We start from the raw sequence: 17,640 nt of genomic DNA on the forward strand, positions 1-17,640 counted from the left end.
GTTTGCTGTTGTTGTTACATTCGAAGTTGTTTGACCAATGAAAAGTTGTTTTGAAAAGAACTGCTGTGGAGAGAAAGGTATAAGAGGGGAGCCTGCCCTCAAGATAAAAAGAAGAAAAAGGCAACACCATGAAGTTACATCAATAAAGAAGCAGGAAAAAGAAGTGAAGAGGAACAGGCTGGCAGAACAAGGACCAGGATGGGAACAGGCACTTTGATTGCCTCATGAAGATAGGTTCGGCCAAACTCAGCAAACTGCTCAGAGAAGCTCATACAGAAAGTCACTGGAAACAGGCGCACAGGAGCTGGAGAGAAGCTCAAGCTGAGAGAAGAGGACCTGAGCACACCACTGCCTCTTGCTGGTAAGCAGTTGTGCATTATGGGGAATCATACGTCCTTAGGAACAAAGACTGTCCTGGTAGCCTTACAGCTTATTCTCCTTATTAACAATCAGACAGTTTATGATCCTGAAACAAGGGATCAAATTGAGGTCAAGGTGTGGGACTCTGCAACTAAAAATGACAAGGTTGCAGTGGGATTGCTCGGCACCTGGCGAGCAATCTCTGAGGCCTTAAAGAACCATGTGGAGCCACAATCACAAACATGTGGTTTGCCAGATAGTGAGGGAGCTGCGGGCTCCTTTACTGATCCGACTGCTATGCCATCGGCCCTTCTGCTGCCACAGCCATTGAAGGCTTTTGCTGTTACGCCCCCTGTTGACATAAACGTACCTTTTGACCCAGGCCCTATTGGCCTTGAAAACAAGATGGATATGCTTTTCTTCGATCCGGGAAGAATAAGATACATAAGGCCCAAAGACCGAGTTGCTTGACAACTTAAAGCAAGACATATTGTTCAAAAGGAATGGAAAATGGAGTCTTTTTTGTAATCAGGAAAAGGAATGGAAAATGGAGACTCTTAAGTCATGGAACTTAAAGGATTGTTACCTGTTCTGGTTGTACACATATATAGGCATACTCGAGTTTAGTAAGTCATGGAACTTAAAGGATTGTTTGTTAGCTTTTCTGATTGTATAGGTTAAGATTGAGTTGAGACGTCATTTATAACACCAGGGTGAAGGGTATAGCTAATTGAACAAGTGCACAAGTGCCTCCCCAATTAGATGGTAGGGTGGACCGTAAGATCTTCCCTCTGTGAGAAACACTCCGTAGCCAATAACTTAGGCTCAGGCGAGGATCTCAGTGAAGTAGTAATTTATTCGCGATTGCAATGGCGGGCGCCCCACAAGCAGGAGAGAGCGCATCTACTAGTTCCAAAACACAGTTTATATACCTTTTGATGGCAGGACCCTCCCCTGTTTCCCCACTGAGTGGGTAATCCAGGTTCACAATCTATCTGATGCTTCACAAACAATGCATGGCCTTCTGTTGCCGGCCTGCTAAATTTCAAATTTCTTTTGACATTTTTACTGCTTGAAGTGGTAATGTTTCTTCACTTATCTGACTTGACTTGACACCGTGATTTTCACCTAATTGTCCTAAGGAGTCTGGTTGTCTGCATTTTACTAGGTCGCCTGCTAAACTTTCTTATCACTGTAAGCATATCTCAGTACCACATTCCCTCCTTCTAAACAATGTAACTCTGCAAAAACAACATTTCTATTCCCACAATTCCCCCCTTTTCTTTTTTTATAAACTGTTGATTTTTGCAAAACCTTTCTCTAAGGTGTAATTTGATAGATTTCTTCTTCTTCTTTGCTTTCTTTGCTTTCAATCTCCTCATTTTCTCCTTATCTGAGTAAGGTGGTAGCTCCATGGTCATTTGTTTCAATAGTGCGGTTTCAGTTAACCACTGTACTAGTCCTCTTACACAGGGGATAATGCAGCAACCAATGGCTGTCAAAACTCCTACAACTATGATCAAGGATGTAAATATGCCTACTTTTTCTGCCAATTCACTGGCAAGGGTGGTAAGCCCTTGCAATGCTCTTGTTACCGAGCCATCTGGGACACTATTGTTGGGTATAAGAGTGCAACAATGGTTGCTCAGTATTACACACACAAACACACCCCCTTCCTCTGTGAGCATCATATCTAATGCTATCCTGTTTTCCCAAGCCATTTTGCTGATAGCATCTAGTTGTTCAGAGATTCCTCTCATCACATCCTTGGTATAATTGATGAATCTCTGCTGATTATAATAGAAATAATTAATTCAATCCACATTTTTATTGATTGTTACCCACCAGAACAGTGACTCAAACCCTGCAGCAATTTGATTTCTGGCTTTATGTTCATCTGGAACTCCTCTAGGTACCCCAATAGAATCTATGTATACTCTATCATCAAATGATATTCCTAAGCCTCTTTTACTTCTGGGTATTTGTGATGTTTCTCTTTCAAATGCCAGGGTGAAGGGTATAGCTAATTGAGCAAGTGCTCAAGTGCCTTCCCAATTAGATGGTAGGGTGGACCGTAAGATCTTCCCTCCACCATACCACCAGAGATCTGCCCTGGGGATCTCTAGTCTTGAGCAGTTTCCCATCAAGTCCTTGGTAGCACAAGGCAAATTCTCCCAGATGCCAGGTAGCACTCACACCCTGCCGTGAGAGGCAAGCTGTATGGTTACCTATAGCTGTGGAGAATGCAGGGGGAACCATGATATTGTTATCATGTAAGAAAAAGCAAAGAGAGACTTACAGGCCTCATTTCCCCAGGCAGTCTTTTCTTGGTACAATGCAATCATACATCGCATCCCTTGGGAGTCTTTGGTCCACCCCCAGAGGAAGGGCACTATCTGGGCAATCGGTCATCCCAAGGCACAAGCATAGCAGTAGCTACAGTTGAGACTCCGGACAGTATATTTGACCCATTCTATCCAGGCATTCACATCCCCATACCCTGTTTCAATCTCAAATGTTTGAACTGCCACATTTCAGAGGGCCTCCTGTTTTCTCTCCTGTTTCTCCTTGAGTTTCTCCCTTTCTCTGATGGCAATAGAGGATTGTTTCCATACAGCTATTCTCAATCTGGCTGTTGGGTCTCTCCCAGTTATTTGTTCTTTCTGCTCAATTGTCATTGGGCATTTAAATCTTCACAAGCTAGCACCTCACAAGCATCAAACGTGCCGGCTTGTGGTACATAACCCTCTGTCACAGTCACCCATATTTTGATGGGGTATCCCATTTTTGCTATTATCTGGTCATGCCTTTTCCTAGTTACCAATTGACCGAGGCCTTCTTTGAGGCCTAGAATCACTAAAAACAAAATTAGTAATCAATTTTTCCCTGTCATTATTCTTAAACCTTAGGTTTCCAAATAATTATCAATACAAAGAAGAAGATGTACACTACTACTATAACAACCCCCCCCTTGGGAGCACTGCAATTTACTATAGATCTGTCATTTTTCTCAATCACAAGTCACAGTCGTTAGTTACCTGTGAAAATAAAAGGTTAGTTTACAATTGTAAGCTCTTATCCTGCTCAGAGTCCACTATGAGATTTTTCTCTTCAATTTCAACTTCCAACAAGTCTTCTGTAGGAACAGCTTCCCAGGTACTAGCATCGAGGATGCCTTCACTCGAGTATAGTGAGTCCAACCTTTTTCCGCAGTTGTTACAGCTGTTTCAGTGGTTAGTAATTGTCCTTCCCATTCAGGCTGGAGTTGAGCCGACAACCCACAGGTCCTGAGAAATGACAAAGAAGAGGACAACCCCAGAATACAGTTCTTAAGAAAAGTCTCTTGTTTTGAATTGTGGTATCTCATCCGTTCTGCCCACATAGGGCAATCTGAACAGCATCTCATATGGTGAAATTCCTATATCCTTTCTTGGTGCTGTTTAAACCTGTAGGAGTAAGCATTTTACCCAAGGAAGCTGGGTTTCTAACACTAGTTTAGTTAATTGCTTCTTTAATGTCTGATTCATTCGCTCCACCTTCCCAGAAGAGGAGGGGTGCCAGGGGCTGTGAAAATCCCACTCAATCTCTAAGGCCTGCTTTAACCCTTGCAGTAAAGCTTTACACCCATCCAGTCACGTGGTCAATTAGGACAAACAAGTAACTCAGTAAAATTTACCCGTATACTTTGGAAAGGTCAAATCCCTGGCTCCCGTCCTCTTCTAGATGGGTTACAGAAGACCTTTTTATTTACCTTTTGACATATAGTACATCCTCTGCATATGTGCTTCGCTAAAGTGTATATTCCTACACAGACATACTTTCGTAGCACAACATCACACATTGCTTACACCTCCCAATGACTCTTCTGATGTAAAACAGTTAATATTTGCCTCATTATCCCTTTATTCAGCATTTCTGTCCCATCAGGGACAGAAATGATGTCCCATCATTTTCCTTCAGACTTCATAGCTCCTGATTCCTTAAAAAATCTTTCTTTTAAAACTTTTTAGTTCTTTCTTAATTTTCAACAATTCCCTGAATCCTCTCTGCATTTATTCTTTGTTTTCCTTCAGACATTAGATGCCTTAAATACCTGACTTCTCTTTCTCCGTATTGTAATTTATTTTTCAATACTCCCAAGCCCTGCTTTCCCAGAAAGCTTGTTAGTTGCTTTCTTCACAACTCTTTTCTCCTGTCCTGACAATAGAAAATGATCCACATATTTGTTAACACTAATACCTCCTTGGGAGGTTGTAATTGCTCCAAAATCTTTTTTTTTTTTTTTTTTTTTTTTTTTTAGAATTTACCCAAATAGATAGGTGGCCCTGTAAACCCCTGAGCTAAAATTGTCCACCTATATTGTTGCTTCCGCCCCCATTTCAGGGCCTTTCCAATCAGAGGTGAATATACATGTATGTTTGCTCTCAGGGCCTGAGAGCACTCCATTAATAACACTGATATTCCAGTCTAACAATTTACTATTTGAATGCCCAATTTAATCATCAAATCCCTTCCCAACAAGTTAGTCCCTGCCTTGGGTACATACAATAATTACCCAGTGATCATTTTATCCCCTGGTCTCAGCTTGGTATCCCCCAAAAGTGGCACTGTTATCCCAGCCCCTTCTGCCCCCATCACTTTTTAGGGTTTCATTAGTTAATTTAATCCCTGATACTTTACAAGTCAGTAATGACCTAGCTGTTCCCCAGTGTATTGGGTTTGATGGCAAGGTTCGGGGGCTGTGAGTTGGGGGGCGTGGGAAACTGCAGTGGCAGCCCCCGTGAGAAAAACCCAGAAGCGTCCCCGTGGCAGGTAAGGGACAATTTCATCTGGCCCCAAAGGGGCCCACTGCTGCCCAGAGCCAAGCCATGAGCAATACAGTCCATGCCTCTGTGAGAGCACATCCATGAAAACAAACAAACAAAGAAACAAACAAAAACCTGCTGCTCAACAGCAGTTGGGAGAGCGAGAAACCCCCCCCGCAGACTCCAAAGTCAGTGCAGAAGGAGGGGGAGGAGGCGCTCCAGGTGCTGGAGCAGAAGCCCCCCTGCAGCCGCTGGAGAGGCCCCTGGTGGAGTAGGCTGTTCCCCCCTCCCCGATGCTTGGGAAGCTGACCAAACACCACAGCAAATATACCAAAACTTCTAGACTGTTACTTAGATAATGCCTACATCACCTTTCCCTGCTCATTCAACTTCAGACAGCTCTGTTAAATATTACATGCCACACCTTTAACCCCTTCAGCAACCCTTTTAACACTTCCTTTATCTTTCTCCAGCCCATACTTTTCTAATACCAGCACCAAAGGCTCAGTCAGGGTCCAACTTAATTCCATACCTTTTCCCTCCAAGATAAACAACATATCAATATAGCATATTTCATCCCATTTTCCTTCTTTCCTTCTTCTTCCACTCCAGATATTCCTATTCGAAGTGGCCAGCCTGGCCACACTTAAAACATCTTATCAAAGCCTGTCCCTGCTAGGACTCAGGCCACAACACAGGCAGCCTTCTTTGCCTGCCATTCCTTCATCTCTCTTCCTCTCCTTTCCATCCTGGCCCTAACTCCCCCGAAGATTTTCTTCCTCTTTCTCCAACCCTCTGCCTCACTACCCGCTGCACTGTCAATACCATTAGTTTCACTCTCGCTCTTTTTATTTTTTTTCCTACTTATCTCCCCTCTGGACACACACCTCCAGGGCCTCCCACAGGAGGGTCCCCCAGTGACCATTCACTACATCCCCCCATCTTCTGAAGCATTTTCTGCGTATTTTGCCAGGCTTTAATCACACAATGAACTTTCAAGAGCCCTTGGGATACTGGGTCCTCAGGTCTCATCCCCAAGTACTTTCTCATTCTGACCCCAAGTCTCTCATATGATTTCTGTGTTGCACACTATTATTATTCCAGCCAGGATTGGCAAGTGGGTATTTCTGCCCTGCCGGAATTACCCCTGGTCCTGGAGGATGAGCTCTTTCCCATTCTTGTATAGCAGCTCTCCTCCTGATCATTCCCATTTCTTTCCCTGTAAACAACATACTTATAGACATAATTCCCTCCCCCAAGAGTATAAATCAGGTCGTAGGAACTGGTCTAATTGTTCAACTAGGCTGTTGGGGTCCTCAAATAAAGACTTCCTCTCCTTCTTAAAAGTCCTAACCTCTCTGCTGGTAAGGAGGAGGGGGTAGTTCACCGAAGAGGATACACAGTTAGTGTTAGTACTGTTAGTATCAGGGAAGGCAAAATTCTCAATATCTCTTCTACCTTGTTCTAATTCTTGCCGGAGCCTAGGGTACGATACTTTTTTAGGGACAGTGTTAATTACAGTCCCTGTCTCCCTTCCCGGAGTGACTGCTGCTGCCACCAGTTCAATATTAAGATTATAGGGAGCATAACTTGGCTCCTTCTCTGAAAAAGGAATCTTCTTGTTTACACATAAATTTAAAGCCTGAATTTTCATCAGACCCGTATTTTGGCCAAAATACTGCTGTTTCCTTAATTGGTTCTTTTGTCCAGACTGATACACAATATTTAACCTTTTTTAAATTATTTTTCTTTTACAATCCCTCTAATTTTGGGATTATGTTTCCAATTTCTTATCATTCTTCAGGAAGAACTATTAGTAGGCACTCCCCCAGGGATATCTCCCTGTCCCCTGGAACTCATATTTCCCATTTTTCCTAACCCTCGCCAGTATGTGCTACAGAATTTTCCCTTCTGCAGTGTACCACACACCAACGTACTGAAAGATGGGGGTGTACCGCCAAGCACTTCCCTGTGCCAGCGTTACCGCACACCTATGAGTTTACCAGATTCCCTGGAACTCGTGCTTCCCATATTTCCTAACCCTCACCAGTATGTGCTACAGAATTTTCCCTTCTGCAGTGTACCACACACCAACGTACTGAAAGATGGGGGTGTACAGCCAAGCACTTCCCCGTGCCAGCGTTACCGCACACCTGAGTTTACCAGATTCCCTGGTGTACTTCCAAGCACTTCCCCGTGCAAGGATTACCGTACACCAAATTCCCCTGGTGTAGTGCCAGCACTTCCCTGTGCAAGGGCTTACCATACACCAGATACCCGACCCCCAAGGCAATACTTAATATTTCTTACCTTGGTCTGCGCACAGAGTTACCGGATCGATTCTTAAAAACCCGGAGTGCCTACCTTCTTCCTTTCCCCACTACTTCACGGATCCTGCCTCTTTAACCAGTCTCAGGCCCTCTGTCAGCTTTCCGCAGAACCGCCACCGTCGATGCACAGGACCACTGAAATCAGCGGGGCATGCTTTCCTGCTGCTGCGGCGGTGGAGCTCCCCAGTAGGTGACTGGATCCCGGACGAGCCCCCAAATTGTGAGAAACACTCCGTAGCCAATAACTTAGGCTCAGGCGAGGATCTCAGTGAAGTAGTAATTTATTCGCGATTGCAATGGCGGGAGCCCCACAAGCAGGAGAGAGCGCATCTACTAGTTCCAAAACACAGTTTATATACCTTTTGATGGCAGGACCCTCCCCTGTTTCCCCACTGAGTGGGTAATCCAGGTTCACAATCTATCTGATGCTTCACAAACAATGCATGGCCTTCTGTTGCCGGCCTGCTAAATTTCAAATTTCTTTTGACATTTTTACTGTTTGAAGTGGTAATGTTTCTTCACTTATCTGACTTGACTTGACACCGTGATTTTCACCTAATTGTCCTAAGGAGTCTGGTTGTCTGCATTTTACAAGGTCGCCTGCTAAACTTTCTTATCACTGTAAGCATATCTCAGTACCACATTCCCTCCTTCTAAACAATGTAACTCTGCAAAAACAACATTTCTATTCCCACACCTCCACCATACCACCAGAGATCTGCCCTGGGGATCTCTAGTCTTGAGCAGTTTCCCATCAAGTCCTTGGTAGCACAAGGCAAATTCTCCCAGATGCCAGGTAGCACTCACACCCTGCCATGAGAGGCAAGCTGTATGGTTACCTATAGCTGTAGAGAATGCAGGGGGAACCATGATATTGTTATCATGTAAGAAACAGCAAAGAGAGACTTACAGGCCTCATTTCCCCAAGCAGTCTTTTCTTGGTACAATGCAATCATACATCGCATCCCTTGGGAGTCTTCAGTCCACCCCCATGGGAAGGGCACTATCTGGGCAATCGGTCATCCCGAAGCAAAAGCATAGCAGTAGCTATGGTTGAGACTCCGGACAGTGTATTTGACCCATTCTATCCAGGCATTCACATCCCCATACCCTGTTTCAATCTCAAATGTTTCAACAACCGCATTTCAAAGAGGGCCTCCTGTTTTCTCTCGTTTTCTCCTTGAGTTTTTCCCTTTCTCTGATGGCAACAGAGGATCGTTTCCATACAGCTATTCTCAATCTGGCTGTTGGGTCTCTCCCAGTTATTTGACCAACTCGGTCTTTGGGTCTTATGTATCCCATTCTTCCCGAATCGAAGAAAAGCATATCCATCTTGTTTTCAAGGCCAATAGGGCCTGGGTCAAAAGGCACGTTTATGTCAACAGGGGGCGTAACAGCAAAAGCCTTCAATAGCTGTGGCAGCAGAGGGGCCGATGGCGTAGCAGTCGGATCAGCAAAGGAGCCCGCAGCTCCCTCACTATCTGGCAAACCACATGTTTGTGATTGTGGCTCCACATGGTTCTTTAAGGCCTCAGAGATTGCTCGCCAGGTGCCGAGCAATCCCACTGCAACCTTGTCATTTTTAGTTGCAGAGTCCCACACCTTGACCTCAATTTGATCCCTTGTTTCAGGATCATAAACTGTCTGATTGTTAATAAGGAGAATAAGCTGTAAGGCTACCAGGACAGTCTTTGTTCCTAAGGACGTATGATTCCCCATAATGCACAACTGCTTACCAGCAAGAGGCAGTGGTGTGCTCAGGTCCTCTTCTCTCAGCTTGAGCTTCTCTCCAGCTCCTGTGCGCCTGTTTCCAGTGACTTTCTGTATGAGCTTCTCTGAGCAGTTTGCTGAGTTTGGCCGAACCTATCTTCATGAGGCAATCAAAGTGCCTGTTCCCATCCTGGTCCCTGTTCTGCCAGCCTGTCCCTATTCATTCCTTTTTTCTACTTCTTTCTTGATGACGTAACTTCATTATATCGTGTTGCATTTTTTCATCTCAAGGACAGGCTCCCCTTTTATACCCTTCTCTCCACAGCAGTCCTTTTCAAAACAACTTTTCATTGGTCAAACAACTTTGCCCGGCAACAGCAAGCACCGAGAAACTTCCATTCCTTAATGGCTGGAGAACAAGTAACCCAAGACTGCATAGAGTCTCCTGAATCACCCTTCTTTGTTCCCTCTAAACTCTTTTACATTCCTGATGGCCTCATAATTAAGAGTTTGATGTTATCATCAACGATGGGGCTTGCCGACCTCCATGGCCACACTCCCAAATCTCCCCCTTCTTTATTAATATCAACCATTTTCTCAACACGAATTACCACTCCATATCAGCAACGTTTTTAGCCTTCCCCCAGATCTGCAAACACCCAAACAGCCTGGAACCACAGACAGCTGTCCAGCAGCCAGAACTCCTACCCAAAGTGAGATGGAAGTGCAAAGAAGCAGTGAGAAAGCACCTGCCCCCACTTGGTGAAGACAAGAAATACGTAAATCTCAGGTTGGAGCAGGATCACATTCCGTTGCCTCTGGACAGGGCATGTTCAATGTGGCTCTACTGAACAAAGAAATGAAAATATATCCTACTTTTCTTACTTGGTTTGTTTAGGGGAAAAGACTTACTGTTTTTCAGGTAATTAAAAAGGTTGACTTAACTATAAAAATGATTTTATGTTCTGGGAACTTTCTCATTTTCATAAAGTCACCTGGCAGTAGTAAACAAGCAACTACTTCAAATTAGCAGTAGTGAACATTGCCTACTTGAGATAACATTTGGTGTACTGAGCAAAAGCTATGCAAAAAAAAACAAGTCTTGTAACTTGGCATACATGGTGTAGGCTCTGTAGAACTGTACGACGGTATGTGCATACATAATATACCATCCTGTACTGAGTATATAGTGGAGCTAGAGGTGAGGGAAGGGTGGCTTTGGGAGCTTTTGTGGTAAGCAAGATCCACGTGAGGACTGGTAAGTGATCTTGTTCCCACATTTTACAGTGTTAGTGCAAGATTACCAGCACAGACTTTTTTTTTTTTTTTTTTTTTTTTTTTTTTTTTTTTTTTTCTCCAAACCACAGTATTAGCAAAAACATCCACAAAATTAGAAAAGCATCGCAGGAACACAGCTACTTTTCAAGCTTCTGTTGTTTAGTCAGGTAGGTGTTCCTAGTGACATCCTAGTAAAAGCTTTGTGCTGTGAAAGCGTGGGAACACAGCACACAGTGGGGCAGACCATCTCAGGCAAAGAGGAAGATTTGCCTGCATTTACTATTCAGATATCCAACCTAGGTATTGTGCTAGATCCTCATGTGGGAATAGAAATGTTGTTTTTGCAGAGTTACATTGTTTAGAAGGAGGGAATGTGGTACTGAGATATGCTTACAGTGATAAGAAAGTTTAGCAGGCGACCTAGTAAAATGCAGACAACCAGACTCCTTAGGACAATTAGGTGAAAATCACGGTGTCAAGTCAAGTCAGATAAGTGAAGAAACATTACCACTTCAAACAGTAAAAATGTCAAAAGAAATTTGAAATTTAGCAGGCCGGCAACTGAAGGCCATGCATTGTTTGTGAAGCATCAGATAGATTGTGAACCTGGATTACCCACTCAGTGGGGAAACAGGGGAGGGTCCTGCCATCAAAAGGTATATAAACTGTGTTTTGGAACTAGTAGATGCGCTCTCTCCTGCTTGTGGGGCGCCCGCCATTGCAATCGCGAATAAATTACTACTTCACTGAGATCCTCGCCTGAGCCTAAGTTATTGGCTACGGAGTGTTTCTCACAATTTGGGGGCTCGTCCGGGATCCAGTCACCTACTGGGGAGCTCCACCGCCGCAGCAGCAGGAAAGCATGCCCCGCTGATTTCAGTGGTCCTGTGCATCGACGGTGGTGGTTCTGCGGAAAGCTGACAGAGGGCCTGAGACTGGTTAAAGAGGCAGGATCCGTGAAGTAGTGGGGAAAGGAAGAAGGTAGGCACTCCAGGTTTTTAAGAATCGATCCGGTAACTCTGTGCGCAGACCAAGGTAAGAAATATTAAGTATTGCCTTGGGGGTCGGGTATCTGGTGTATGGTAAGCCCTTGCACGGGGAAGGGCTGGCACTACACCAGGGGAATTTGGTGTACGGTAATCCTTGCACGGGGAAGTGCTTGGAAGTACACCAGGGAATCTGGTAAACTCAGGTGTGTGGTAACGCTGGCACGGGGAAGTGCTTGGCGGTACACCCCCATCTTTCAGTACGTTGGTGTGTGGTACACTGCAGAAGGGAAAATTCTGTAGCACATACTGGCGAGGGTTAGGAAAAATGGGAAATATGAGTTCCAGGGGACAGGGAGATATCCCTGGGGGAGTGCCTACTAATAGTTCTTCCTGAAGAATGATAAGAAATTGGAAACATAATCCCAAAATTAGAGGGATTGTAAAAGAAAAATAATTTAAAAAAGGTTAAATATTGTGTATCAGTCTGGACAAAAGAACCAATTAAGGAAACAGCAGTATTTTGGCCAAAATACGGGTCTGATGAAAATTCAGGCTTTAAATTTATGTGTAAACAAGAAGATTCCTTTTTCAGAGAAGGAGCCAAGTTATGCTCCCTATAATCTTAATATTGAACTGGTGGCAGCAGCAGTCACTCCGGGAAGGGAGACAGGGACTGTAATTAACACTGTCCCTAAAAAAGTATCGTACCCTAGGCTCCGGCAAGAATTAGAACAAGGTAGAAGAGATATTGAGAATTTTGCCTTCCCTGATACTAACAGTACTAACACTAACTGTGTATCCTCTTCGGTGAACTACCCCCTCCTCCTTACCAGCAGAGAGGTTAGGACTTTTAAGAAGGAGAGGAAGTCTTTATTTGAGGACCCCAACAGCCTAGTTGAACAATTAGACCAGTTCCTACGACCTGATTTATACTCTTGGGGGAGGGAATTATGTCTATAAGTATGTTGTTTACAGGGAAAGAAATGGGAATGATCAGGAGGAGAGCTGCTATACAAGAATGGGAAAGAGCTCATCCTCCAGGACCAGGGGTAATTCCGGCAGGGCAGAAATACCCACTTGCCAATCCTGGCTGGAATAATAATAGTGTGCAACACAGAAATCATATGAGAGACTTGGGGTCAGAATGAGAAAGTACTTGGGGATGAGACCTGAGGACCCAGTATCCCAAGGGCTCTTGAAAGTTCATTGTGTGATTAAAGCCTGGCAAAATACGCAGAAAATGCTTCAGAAGATGGGGGGATGTAGTGAATGGTCACTGGGGGACCCTCCTGTGGGAGGCCCTGGAGGTGTGTGTCCAGAGGGGAGATAAGTAGGAAAAAAAATAAAAAGAGCGAGAGTGAAACTAATGGTATTGACAGTGCAGCGGGTAGTGAGGCAGAGGGTTGGAGAAAGAGGAAGAAAATCTTCGGGGGAGTTAGGGCCAGGATGGAAAGGAGAGGAAGAGAGATGAAGGAATGGCAGGCAAAGAAGGCTGCCTGTGTTGTGGCCTGAGTCCTAGCAGGGACAGGCTTTGATAAGATGTTTTAAGTGTGGCCAGGCTGGCCACTTCGAATAGGAATATCTGGAGTGGAAGAAGAAGGAAAGAAGGAAAATGGGATGAAATATGCTATATTGATATGTTGTTTATCTTGGAGGGAAAAGGTATGGAATTAAGTTGGACCCTGACTGAGCCTTTGGTGCTGGTATTAGAAAAGTATGGGCTGGAGAAAGATAAAGGAAGTGTTAAAAGGGTTGCTGAAGGGGTTAAAGGTGTGGCATGTAATATTTAACAGAGCTGTCTGAAGTTGAATGAGCAGGGAAAGGTGATGTAGGCATTATCTAAGTAACAGTCTAGAAGTTTTGGTATATTTGCTGTGGTGTTTGGTCAGCTTCCCAAGCATCGGGGAGGGGGGAACAGCCTACTCCACCAGGGGCCTCTCCAGCGGCTGCAGGGGGGCTTCTGCTCCAGCACCTGGAGCGCCTCCTCCCCCTCCTTCTGCACTGACTTTGGAGTCTGCGGGGGGGGTTTCTCGCTCTCCCAACTGCTGTTGAGCAGCAGGTTTTTGTTTGTTTCTTTGTTTGTTTGTTTTCATGGATGTGCTCTCACAGAGGCATGGACTGTATTGCTCATGGCTTGGCTCTGGGCAGCAGTGGGCCCCTTTGGGGCCAGATGAAATTGTCCCTTACCTGCCACGGGGACGCTTCTGGGTTTTTCTCACGGGGGCTGCCACTGCAGTTTCCCACGCCCCCCAACTCACAGCCCCCGAACCTTGCCATCAAACCCAATACACTGGGGAACAGCTAGGTCATTACTGACTTGTAAAGTATCAGGGATTAAATTAACTAATGAAACCCTAAAAAGTGATGGGGGCAGAAGGGGCTGGGATAACAGTGCCACTTTTGGGGGATACCAAGCTGAGACCAGGGGATAAAATGATCACTGGGTAATTATTGTATGTACCCAAGGCAGGGACTAACTTGTTGGGAAGGGATTTGATGATTAAATTGGGCATTCAAATAGTAAATTGTTAGACTGGAATATCAGTGTTATTAATGGAGTGCTCTCAGGCCCTGAGAGCAAACATACATGTATATTCACCTCTGATTGGAAAGGCCCTGAAATGGGGGCGGAAGCAACAATATAGGTGGACAATTTTAGCTCAGGGGTTTACAGGGCCACCTATCTATTTGGGTAAATTCTAAAAAAAAAAAAAAAAAAAAAAAAAAAAGATTTTGGAGCAATTACAACCTCCCAAGGAGGTATTAGTGTTAACAAATATGTGGATCATTTTCTATTGTCAGGACAGGAGAAAAGAGTTGTGAAGAAAGCAACTAACAAGCTTTCTGGGAAAGCAGGGCTTGGGAGTATTGAAAAATAAATTACAATACGGAGAAAGAGAAGTCAGGTATTTAAGGCATCTAATGTCTGAAGGAAAACAAAGAATAAATGCAGAGAGGATTCAGGGAATTGTTGAAAATTAAGAAAGAACTAAAAAGTTTTAAAAGAAAGATTTTTTAAGGAATCAGGAGCTATGAAGTCTGAAGGAAAATGATGGGACATCATTTCTGTCCCTGATGGGACAGAAATGCTGAATAAAGGGATAATGAGGCAAATATTAACTGTTTTACATCAGAAGAGTCATTGGGAGGTGTAAGCAATGTGTGATGTTGTGCTACGAAAGTATGTCTGTGTAGGAATATACACTTTAGCGAAGCACATATGCAGAGGATGTACTATATGTCAAAAGGTAAATAAAAAGGTCTTCTGTAACCCATCTAGAAGAGGACGGGAGCCAGGGATTTGACCTTTCCAAAGTATACGGGTAAATTTTACTGAGTTACTTGTTTGTCCTAATTGACCACGTGACTGGATGGGTGTAAAGCTTTACTGCAAGGGTTAAAGCAGGCCTTAGAGATTGAGTGGGATTTTCACAGCCCCTGGCACCCCTCCTCTTCTGGGAAGGTGGAGCGAATGAATCAGACATTAAAGAAGCAATTAACTAAACTAGTGTTAGAAACCCAGCTTCCTTGGGTAAAATGCTTACTCCTACAGGTTTAAACAGCACCAAGAAAGGATATAGGAATTTCACCATATGAGATGCTGTTCAGATTGCCCTATGTGGGCAGAACGGATGAGATACCACAATTCAAAACAAGAGACTTTTCTTAAGAACTGTATTCTGGGGTTGTCCTCTTCTTTGTCATTTCTCAGGACCTGTGGGTTGTCGGCTCAACTCCAGCCTGAATGGGAAGGACAATTACTAACCACTGAAACAGCTGTAACAACTGCGGAAAAAGGTTGGACTCACTATACTCGAGTGAAGGCATCCTCGATGCTAGTACCTGGGAAGCTGTTCCTACAGAAGACTTGTTGGAAGTTGAAATTGAAGAGAAAAATCTCATAGTGGACTCTGAGCAGGATAAGAGCTTACAATTGTAAACTAACCTTTTATTTTCACAGGTAACTAACGACTGTGACTTGTGATTGAGAAAAATGACAGATCTATAGTAAATTGCAGTGCTCCCAAGGGGGGGGTTGTTATAGTAGTAGTGTACATCTTCTTCTTTGTATTGATAATTATTTGGAAACCTAAGGTTTAAGAATAATGACAGGGAAAAATTGATTACTAATTTTGTTTTTAGTGATTCTAGGCCTCAAAGAAGGCCTCGGTCAATTGGTAACTAGGAAAAGGCATGACCAGATAATAGCAAAAATGGGATACCCCATCAAAATATGGGTGACTGTGACAGAGGGTTATGTACCACAAGCCGGCACGTTTGATGCTTGTGAGGTGCTAGCTTGTGAAGATTTAAATGCCCAATGACAATTGAGCAGAAAGAACAAATAACTGGGAGAGACCCAACAGCCAGATTGAGAATAGCTGTATGGAAACAATCCTCTATTGCCATCAGAGAAAGGGAGAAACTCAAGGAGAAACAGGAGAGAAAACAGGAGGCCCTCTGAAATGTGGCAGTTCAAACATTTGAGATTGAAACAGGGTATGGGGATGTGAATGCCTGGATAGAATGGGTCAAATATACTGTCCGGAGTCTCAACTGTAGCTACTGCTATGCTTGTGCCTTGGGATGACCGATTGCCCAGATAGTGCCCTTCCTCTGGGGGTGGACCAAAGACTCCCAAGGGATGCGATGTATGATTGCATTGTACCAAGAAAAGACTGCCTGGGGAAATGAGGCCTGTAAGTCTCTCTTTGCTTTTTCTTACATGATAACAATATCATGGTTCCCCCTGCATTCTCCACAGCTATAGGTAACCATACAGCTTGCCTCTCACGGCAGGGTGTGAGTGCTACCTGGCATCTGGGAGAATTTGCCTTGTGCTACCAAGGACTTGATGGGAAACTGCTCAAGACTAGAGATCCCCAGGGCAGATCTCTGGTGGTATGGTGGAGGGAAGATCTTACGGTCCACCCTACCATCTAATTGGGAAGGCACTTGAGCACTTGCTCAATTAGCTATACCCTTCACCCTGGCATTTGAAAGAGAAACATCACAAATACCCAGAAGTAAAAGAGGCTTAGGAATATCATTTGATGATAGAGTATACATAGATTCTATTGGGGTACCTAGAGGAGTTCCAGATGAACATAAAGCCAGAAATCAAATTGCTGCAGGGTTTGAGTCACTGTTCTGGTGGGTAACAATCAATAAAAATGTGGATTGAATTAATTATTTCTATTATAATCAGCAGAGATTCATCAATTATACCAAGGATGTGATGAGAGGAATCTCTGAACAACTAGATGCTATCAGCAAAATGGCTTGGGAAAACAGGATAGCATTAGATATGATGCTCACAGAGGAAGGGGGTGTGTTTGTGTGTGTAATACTGAGCAACCATTGTTGCACTCTTATACCCAACAATAGTGTCCCAGATGGCTCGGTAACAAGAGCATTGCAAGGGCTTACCACCCTTGCCAGTGAATTGGCAGAAAAAGTAGGCATATTTACATCCTTGATCATAGTTGTAGGAGTTTTGACAGCCATTGGTTGCTGCATTATCCCCTGTGTAAGAGGACTAGTACAGTGGTTAACTGAAACCGCACTATTGAAACAAATGACCATGGAGCTACCACCTTACTCAGATAAGGAGAAAATGAGGAGATTGAAAGCAAAGAAAGCAAAGAAGAAGAAGAAATCTATCAAATTACACCTTAGAGAAAGGTTTTGCAAAAATCAACAGTTTATAAAAAAATAAAAGGGGGGAATTGTGGGAATAGAAATGTTGTTTTTGCAGAGTTACATTGTTTAGAAGGAGGGAATGTGGTACTGAGATATGCTTACAGTGATAAGAAAGTTTAGCAGGCGACCTAGTAAAATGCAGACAACCAGACTCCTTAGGACAATTAGGTGAAAATCACGGTGTCAAGTCAAGTCAGATAAGTGAAGAAACATTACCACTTCAAGCAGTAAAAATGTCAAAAGAAATTTGAAATTTAGCAGGCCGGCAACAGAAGGCCATGCATTGTTTGTGAAGCATCAGATAGATTGTGAACCTGGATTACCCACTCAGTGGGGAAACAGGGGAGGGTCCTGCCATCAAAAGGTATATAAACTGTGTTTTGGAACTAGTAGATGCGCTCTCTCCTGCTTGTGGGGCGCCCGCCATTGCAATTGCGAATAAATTACTACTCCACTGAGATCCTC

At 43.9% G+C, this 17,640-nt stretch overlaps 2 long non-coding RNA genes across 2 annotated transcripts; one reads left to right on the forward strand and one right to left on the reverse strand.

Annotated features, from left to right (window-relative positions):
• Window positions 1–1,901: 1,901 nt before the first annotated feature.
• LOC140003073 (uncharacterized) lies at window positions 1,902–10,357 on the reverse strand. The gene is made up of 2 exons (XR_011811032.1): window positions 7,476–10,357; window positions 1,902–3,647 (listed from the first exon to the last, which is right to left on the reverse strand). It is a non-coding gene; the product is annotated as an uncharacterized lncRNA (long non-coding RNA).
• Window positions 10,358–10,914: 557 nt separating this feature from the next.
• LOC140003071 (uncharacterized) lies at window positions 10,915–16,930 on the forward strand. Its single transcript, XR_011811031.1, has 2 exons — window positions 10,915–11,518; window positions 15,185–16,930. It is a non-coding gene; the product is annotated as an uncharacterized lncRNA (long non-coding RNA).
• The last annotated feature ends 710 nt before the right edge of the window (window positions 16,931–17,640 follow it).

This window comes from Anas platyrhynchos, chromosome 1, assembly GCF_047663525.1.
Source record: "Anas platyrhynchos isolate ZD024472 breed Pekin duck chromosome 1, IASCAAS_PekinDuck_T2T, whole genome shotgun sequence".
Lineage (NCBI taxonomy): Eukaryota > Metazoa > Chordata > Aves > Anseriformes > Anatidae > Anas > Anas platyrhynchos.